We start from the raw sequence: 9,690 nt of genomic DNA on the forward strand, positions 1-9,690 counted from the left end.
GGACATTTTATTATGAAATCAACAGAAGTAAAGCAGCTTTTCACAAATGATTATTTATTATTCTATAAAACTTATAAACATTTGCTCAGTGCCTTTACTGGCTACCATCACTTAATGAGCACAAATAACAGTCTTTTGATGTACATTTGTAGCAGACAGTTTTCTTGTACATATGACACATTAGTAATGATTTGCTTCCTTCACTGTTAGTGTACAAGGCAACGTGTTTATATTTCTTGTCTCTCAGGAATATATGCGGGTGTGATGAAGATACTAGTCTTCCTGGTTGCTGTGTACTTCTCAGCAAGCTCCTCCCCCAGCTGCAGTATCAAGTCTCTGTGTTTCAACTTTTTCTCATTTAAAGCATTGTACGATATCCAGGCATTTGTCTCAGCCAAATCCAGCAAGTTGTAAAATGTGAGAACAGGCCAACATGTTGATGGTACTTTGACAAAATATTTATGAGCTATTTGGTTGACCACGCCCACTCCATATTTAGAACCGTTATAAAATATAACTGTATCTGGCTTCTTTTTCAAACTAGATTCAATTTTCACATTAGGAAGCATAGTGCTGAGAATCAGGACATTCTTGTGCTCTTTCCCTGGCAAACTGTCATTGTGGTATCATTCTTCAACAACACTGTGTTGTTTGACACTTCTTTTGCATTCTGGATACACACTGGAATTTCGTTGCAAAATCAATTTATGGTGCCCTCTAGACAAGTAGCATTTGCTTTCCAGGTTTCAGAGAGATCCAAGGAGAAAACAAAACTGTCACATGTGATATTTCATCCTTTATTGAGGTAAGGTTGCATCAATTTTTTCACAACAAAATCGCCAAGATGCTCATCACTCGGCCTAGTGTCTGTCCTTTCGTTGATAAGGGAAAACATTCACAATATATTTGGTATCTTTGTCTACTGCCATCCAATACTTTTGCCCATACTTCTATAGTTTTGAGACCAAGAACTGTGTGAATCTGCAATGGCACCTTGAAGGAAAAAGCTGTTCGGCCATTGTTATATATTGGACCCAGTTTGTAGCTACCTTGTGCATTCACAATGTACTCGTGCCAGATTTATGATATTAGAGCAAACTTGTCTTCTTTCAGTCATTCTGATCTCGTGGATCTAATGTCAAATCTGAGATAATGCTTTATCAGTCTGAATCTGTCACAAGCTATTATTGACTTCACAAAATTATTTCCTCACATCATTGACCACAATGTGTATAGTCCTAAGCTCTTCACTCCTATAGCACTAGGGATGTACAATATTGCTATAAAAGCTTCCAGTTCTTCAACATTCATAATCCAATTGTCTGAACACAATACTCGACATGCTTCAGTCTCGGTGGATTTTACAATGTGTTTCAAAATTTTGGCCGTTATCATAAGATATCAAGCACTCTAGTAGGTCTTATTCATCATTCATGTTTGGTTTTGTGAGTGGAGATGATACCACATGGTCTTTGAAAACATTCTGTTGCCCGTATCTGCTAGCTGAACAGCCATGTTTAACTTCCAGTTTCCAGGTTGTTCCTTCTGGTGCTACAATATCTCTACCTGAATGAAACTTGGTCATTTCATTATCCACGATGTCTACAACCACGAGTTGACCTAGCATTTTTGGCAGTTGTTCCTGTAATAGTGGTGATTAGTATTACAGCATGTATTGGTATTCAGTATATTGTGGAATATTAGAACAAAAACACACCTTTGTAAATGTAAGACATGTAAGAGCTCAAGAAAGCAATGATGTATAAACATAAGTGTTGCAATTGAAATCTGTGTCTATGCAGCATGAACATAAAAATAATTATATGAAAACAAACACACAAACATGTGTACCTTCCTCATCAATATTCAGTAGAATATCCTGAGGAGTAACATAATCTTTTGATGAAAAATCGGGAAGTACAGGTGGTGATAATTCTTCCTCAGATGAAGACTCCAGTGGCTCGCCTTCAGCTTCACAATCTCATTTAGTGCATTTATAATGACCTGTTTGTAGACGTTCGGCCATAATAAATTTGTACATTGCAAGCACTATTTCCACAGTTACAATGCACTACTAAAACCATATTGCATGATACAAAGCACTGGCTGTACAGTACTTGCCTGGGTGGTCAGATGTGTTTGAACCTGTTCTTCAGCTCCCCTGCTGGAAAACTGCAACGTCATCAGGCAGTGAAATAAAAGGGAGTTTTGCAATTTTTGACCAAACAAACACTGTAGGCATGAAGCTACATGAAAAATGTGATTGTTGTAGCGGCTGCAGCAGAGGAATCAGAACTGACCTGTCTGCAGCTCTAGGTGAATCTTCATGTTTCTCTTTTAAAGTTTCCCCTTTAAAATGTAAAATAAAGTATAATTGCTAATTACCTTATTTCGTTAAAAGTCACAGAAATTTAGCACTCCAGGCAATAATGCAAAAGAGTGACAAATGAAAGTATAAAGAAGTGGATCTAGTGTTAAGCTTCATTCTTACTTTGTAAAAAAGGTTTTTCTAAGGGTTTTTTTTTCCAACAGATATGAGGATGGCGGCATTGACAGCTAAAAGTAGTCTAGTCATTGTATTTTAATTCATACATAAATGTACAGGACCTAGGCAATTAAAAGTTTTTGAAAAAGAGGTTTTTTTGTACTTTAACAAACTGCATAAGATTGGTTTCACCTTCCCTGAAACTGGCAGGCATTATTATGATTGACTTGCTATGTATTACCTTGACAAACTGTATATAGTTGTGAGATGAGCTGATGCTTGGGTGAATAAAGATAAATAAAATAAATAATTAAAATAAAATAAAGTAAGAACACATAAAGTCATATAAAATAATTCTAGTATAAATGTCAAATCAACATTGGGTCTAGGGTCTACACCTAACCATCTCAGTTTTTCTTGAAATTTGGCATAGTTGTACTGCTGGTATAGAATGGGCCCAATAATACGGAACAGCAGTTTTTAGAATTGCAGTCAAAGCTTTCCTAACTGGCTACAGACCTGGGATTAATATCATTTTTCACGCTCTTTCCTGTGGTATACAATAATATACAGGTTAATATAAGAAAATTCTTTTAAAAATAAAATTTAACGTTTTAATTTAATTTTTTTTTTCAAAAAGTGCATATTTTAAAATTTTCGTATTTGTTCCATTAATAGCCAGTATTGTTGTAAATCACAAGCAAAAATATAAATTTGGCATGATAATTTCTTGATTAGTAAAAAAAATGTAGACTGAAGCTCTGTTTCCAATAATTTGGACTATGTACTCATGTTAATTCTTACACCAATACTCCCTATTACAGAGTGAGTGCAGCCCTTCCTGAGTGGATGTACTCTGAGATGGGTGTGTGTAATAAGTTAATTACTTATACACTGGTATGAAAGATTACTTATTGCCTAGGCCAAATATTTAGTGCTTCAGTAAAACAAGGTGTTTTTGGAAGCTATAAAGTGACTTAAAATCAATCATGAAAATGTGAAAGTTACTGGCTACTTTTTAACAAGTGATTTTCCATTTTAACATTAAGTGTGTTTGAGAGTCCCCTCCCCCCAAAGATGGAAACTAACACATTGTCCCCAAGATGGAAACAGACACATTGAGAATACAGTGTTGCAATCTGTTATATATGTTGTTGTTGTGGTCTTCAGTCCTGAGACAGGTTTGATGCAGCTCTCCTTACTACTCTATCCTGTGCAATCCTCTTCATCTCTGAGTAACTACTGCAACCTACATCCTTCTGAATCTGCTAAGTGTATTCATCTCTTGGTCTCCCTCTACGATTTTTACCCTCCACGCTGCCCTCCAATACTAAATTGGTGATCCCTTGATTCCTCAGAACATGTCCTACCAACCAATCTCTTCTTCTAGTCAAGTTGTGCCACAAACTCCTCTTCTCCCCAGTCCTATTCCATACCTCCTTATTAGTTATGTGATCCACCCATCTAATCTTCAGCATTCTTCTGTAGCACCACATTTCGAAAGCTTCTATTCTCTTCTTGTCCAAACTAGTTATCGCCCATGTTTCACTTCCATACGTGGCTACACTCCATACAAATACTTTCAGGAATGACTTCCTGACACTTAAATCTATACTCGATGTTAACAAATTTCTCTTCTTCAGAAACACTTTCCTTGCCATTGCCAGTCTAAATTTTATATCCTCTCTACTTCGACCATCATCAGTTATTTTGCTCCCGAAATAGCAAAATTCCTTTACTACTTTAAGTGTCTCATTTCCTAATCTGATTCCCTCAGCATCACCTGACTTAATTTGACTACATTCCATTATCCTCGTTTCGCTTTTGTTGATGTTCATCTTATATCCTCCTTTCAAGATGCTGTCCATTCCGTTCAACTAATCTTCCAAGTCCTTTGCTGTCTCTGACAGAATTACAATGTCATTGGCGAATCTCAAAGTTTTTATTTCTTCTCCATGGATTTTAATACCTACTCCGAATTTTTCTTTTGTTTCCTTTACTGCTTGCTCAATATACAGATTGAATAACATCGGGGAGAGGCTACAACCCTGTCTCACTCCCTTCCCAACTACTGCTTCCCTTTCATGTCTCTCAACTCTCATAACCGCCATCTAGTTTCTGTACAAATTGTAAATAGCCTTTAGCTCCCTGCCACCTTCAGAATTTGAAAGAGAGTATTCCAGTCAACATTGTCAAAAGCTTTCTCTAAGTCTACAAATGCTAGAAACATAGGTTTGCCTTTCCTTAATCTATCTTCTAAGATAAGTCGTAGGGTCAGTATCGCCTCACATGTTCCAATATTTCTACCGAATCCAAATTGATCTTCGCCGAGGTTGGCTTCTACCAGTTTTTCCATTCGTCTGTAAAGAATTCACGTTAGTATTTTGTAGCTGTGACTTATTAAACTGATAGTTTGGTAATTTTCACATCTGTCAACACCTGCTGTCTTTGGGATTGGGATTATTATATTCTACTTTACATATACAGTATATATAACAAATCAATTTGTTAGATACAGCAGAAAACACAGATACATCACACTACGGATGTTTGAACTGTAGCCACAATTTATTTAGGGTACATCTAAATGGGTCAGGTGTGCACTACACATCAGAGGCTGCTTCTCAGGTAGCTGACTGTGTGTGAGGTGCACACAAGTTTTTTTTTTTTTAGATTAGGTGACTCTCCACCCAGTCCAGATGATAGTTTATGAAACCCTGCAGGATCAGTGTAAGATCAAAAGAAGTGCTTCCCACAGGTGAGAGTATTAAAATCCTAATGGTACACTGATGAAGTATTAGCAACAAAGTGGCAGAATTTGAAGCACTCATGAAAAGCAGTGAATCTCATCTAACATTAGTCACAGAAAGCTGGTTTTTTTGGGATAATTTAAGTGTATATCAAAAGGGTAGGCAAATGGGTGGTGAATTTGTTGCACTAGATGAAAAACTCAAATCCACAGAGGTAGAAAGAAAAGCTGCATAAGAGATGGTTTGGAGAAGATTCAGTATTAGTGATGGGTGTAAAATGATAATTGGATGTTTCTGTTGCCCATCAGACTCGTCTCCTGATGTAATTGAAATCTTTAAAGAAAACCTAAGTTCACTTTTATGTAAATTCCCCAGTCATACTGTAACCATCAGTGGAGACTTAAACCATCCAACAATTGATTGTAGTTGCATAGTCAAATGCCATGCTACATTTCACTATCCTGTGTTTATATGGAGCTTCACAGTTCCAGTGGTCGGTGTTCGGCTGTTGCGTGCATATGCTAGAATGAGGTTTGAAGCAGTACTGCAACTGTCATGGTTCAAGAAAGATTACTACACACAGTGAGAGCAGATGCTCATTAAAAAGTATAAGTACTGGCATAGACAGATGGTGCTAGTGGGATGTGGATGTGGACTGTAATGGCAACTGCAAGAAGTAAAATCAAAGAAAATATCTTTGTTTATTGCTGTTTAGAGTTTACATTGGGATCTTCCAGGATAGATGTAGTTATTCTATATGACAGTCACATAAGCAACAGGACGGGGTGGCTGGAAGTTAAAAGATATTAGAAAGGAACAGTAATATTACAGTGGTGAAGGCTGAATAACAGAGAAAGGAACAGACACATGTTCAAAGAAAGAGAGAGGTAGATGCAAAGTTGGAACACAAGAGATCCAGAGAGAAGAAAAGTTCAAGACAGAGAGTATGAAGCCATCTGCCCTGAAGCATAACTAATGCACAAGAAAATGAGAGTCAAACGTGTCTCCCTGCAGGTAAATGCGGAGGCATTCACATGGCCTCCCTTCTATGCATCCTAATTGGTTAGTCAAGGAATGCTGGACTGTGCTGTGTCTTAGAATGTTTTCTGTATTGCCTTTGGACTTTGGTCCAACAATTCAGCAGGCACGCAAAGCAACATGTAGCTGGCTGGAACTAAATGTAAAATATTAATGAGTTGAAAAGATAATAATGATTATTAATTTCTTGGAGTCCACATTACAACAGACAGCTGAGGTTGTACACCAGCATTTACTCATATATTGCAAGCTTCCGTGGCCACTATTTATGTTGTTGGTGACGTCCAACAACACCTGAGGAACTGTTAAGAATCGTAAAGAATTACCTTATAAATATTCAGTGGGTGTTGATGAGATACCAGATGCTATTATCAAAGCTAGATTAGATTAGATTAGATTTACTTTCATTCCAATTGATCCGTAGTGAGGAGGTCCTCCAGGATGTGGAACATGTCAGAAAAACAACAATACATGACAAATATTTACAATTAAAACAAATAAGCTAATGTACCATTCCACAGGTCCCAAGTGGAATGATCGTCATTTTTTAATGAACACTAAGAGTAATTTTACAAATACTAATGCACTGAATTTAAAATAAAAAAGTTTTTTATTTATTTATAAGGTAATACAACTACTGTAATACTTATTTACAATGAACACATTACTGCACTGAAATGGTGCAGAAGTTAGATTATACTAACACACACACACACACACACACACACACACACAAATTTTCAATGAACACATTACTGCACTGAAATTGTGCAGAAGTTATGTTGTACTTATATACAAATCAGTTGGTTTTACTAAGAAATTCATCAATGGAGTAGAAGGAGTTGGCCACCAATAAATCCTTTAGGCTTCTCTTAAACTGAATTTCATTGGTTGTTAAGATTTTTATGGCTGCTGGCAAGTTATTGAAAATGTGTGTTCCTGAATAATGCACACCTTTTTGTACAAGACTAAGTGACTTTAAATCCTTGTGAAGATTATTCTTATTTCTAGTATTGATTCCATGAATTGAGCTGTTGGTTTGAAAAAGTGATATATTTTTAATGACAAATTTCATTAAGGAATAAATATATTGGGAAGCAGTAGTTAGTATCCCTAGTTCCCTAACAGGCTTCTGCAGGATGTTCTTGAGTTCACACCACATATAACTCTCACTGCACGTTTTTGTGCCCGGAAAACTTTAGCTTGGCTTGATGAATTACCCCAAAAAATAATCCCATATGACATTATGGAATGAAAGTAAGCATAGTATGCCAGCTTTTTCATTTTTATATCCCCTATGTCTGACAAAATTCGCATTGCAAACAGAGATTTGTTAAGACGCTTCAGCAGTTCTGTGGTGTGCTCCTCCCAGTTGAATTTATTATCAAGCTGTAATCCCAAGAATTTAACACTGTCCACTTCTTCTATCTTCTTGTCATCGTATGTTAGACATATACTCTTGGGACACCCCTTACAAGTTCTGAACTGCATGTAGTGTGTTTTTTCAAAGTTTAGTGACAAAGAATTGGCTAGGAACCAGTGATTAATGTCCACAAATATTTTATTGGCTGATCTTTCTAAGACTACATTTGACTTGCTATTTATTGCAATGTTTGTATCATCGGCAAACAAAACAAACTTGGCATCTGGTAATGTTACTGATGAAAGGTCATTGATATACACAAGAAAAAGTAAGGGCCCCAAAATGGAACCTTGTGGGACCCCACATGTAATTAGTTCCCAGTTGGATGAGGCCTGATAGCTTGATACATGTCTCTTTCCTAATAACACCCTTTGTTTCCTGCCAGAGATATAAGATTTGAACCATTTTGCAGCATTTCCTGTTATACTATAATATTCTAGTTTACTTAAAAGGATATTGTGATTTACACAGTCAAATGCCTTTGACAGATCACAAAATATACCAGTTGCCTGCAATTTTTTGTCTAGTGAATTAAGCACATTTTCACTGTAGGTGTAGATAGCCTTCTCAATATCAGAACCTTTTAGAAATCCAAACTGTGACTTTGACAGTATGTTATTTGAGATAAGATGGTTATAAAGACGACTGTACATTACTTTTTCGAAAATTTTTGAGAATGCTGGCAACAGTGAAATTGGACGGAAATTTGATGCTATTTCTTTATCTCCCTTCTTAAACAGTGGCTTAACTTCAGCATATTTCAGCCATTCAGGAAATATTCCACTAATAAACGACTGGTTACACAGATAGCTTAATATGTTACTTAGCTCAGAATCACATTCTTTAATTAACTTTGTTGATATTTCATCATACCCACTAGATGTTTTTGATTTTAAAGATTTTATGATGGACATTATTTCTGTTGGGGTAGTGAGGGTCAAATTCATATTAAGGAAGTTACTTGAAATGTCTGGTCTAAGGTAATCCATAGCAGCATCTACCGAACCTGACAACCCCATCTTGTCAGTAACAGTTATAAAATGTTTGTTAAAAAGTTCTGCAACACTATACACATCTGTCACCAATGTATCATTTACTCTTAATGCTATTTGTTCCTCTTCATGCCTGGTTCTACCGGTCTCCTCCTTCACTATATCCCATATTGTCTTTATTTTGTTATCTGATATGACTATCTTTTCCTTGTAATATATTTGCTTTGACATCCGTATTACAGTCTTTAATATTTTGCAGTATTTCTTATAATGTGCTATAGCATCAACATTGGAAATGTTTCGGAGTGACAGATACAGTTTTCTTTTTGTTTTACAAGATACCCCTATTCCTCGAGTAATCCATGGCTTCTTTGTAGACTTTGCTCTAACCTTGGTAAGTTTTGGGGGAAAGCAGTGTTCGAATAAGGTAAGCACTTTATTAGCAAAAATGTTATATTTTTCATTCATGCCATGAACGCTGTAAACATCAGTCCAGTGAATGTCTCTGAGGAGTGTCCTAAAATAATCAATTTTTGGCTAGTGCAACATTTATTGTGGAACCACTAATAGACATAGTATCCTCATCTTTTGAGAGTGGTGTATTTTCAAATAATCTAAAAACTGCAAAAGTAACACCTTTGCTTAAGAAGGGTGCAAAAAGTGATATTGCTAATTATAGACCAGTTTCAGTTTTGTCAGGATTCAGCAAAATTATGGAAAAAAAGTTCCTTAGAAGATTAACAGTTTTCTTAAATAAAGAGAGGCTGATAAGTGACTCCCAGCATGGGTTCAGAGCTGGAAAGTCAACTCAGTCAGCAAATTGGACTTCTTAAATGAAGTATTAAAAGCAGTGGATGATAAACGACATGTATCTTGGATATTTCTGGATCTAATTAAAGCCTTTGATGTAATTTATCATGGCATTCTCTTTGTAAATTAAGTAATTATGGAATTAGAGGCCAGTCTGAAAAGTGGATCCAGTCGTACCTCAGTAATCATCAG

This window comes from Schistocerca nitens, chromosome 1 (genome assembly GCF_023898315.1).
Source record: "Schistocerca nitens isolate TAMUIC-IGC-003100 chromosome 1, iqSchNite1.1, whole genome shotgun sequence".
NCBI classification, from domain to species: Eukaryota; Metazoa; Arthropoda; class Insecta; order Orthoptera; family Acrididae; genus Schistocerca; species Schistocerca nitens.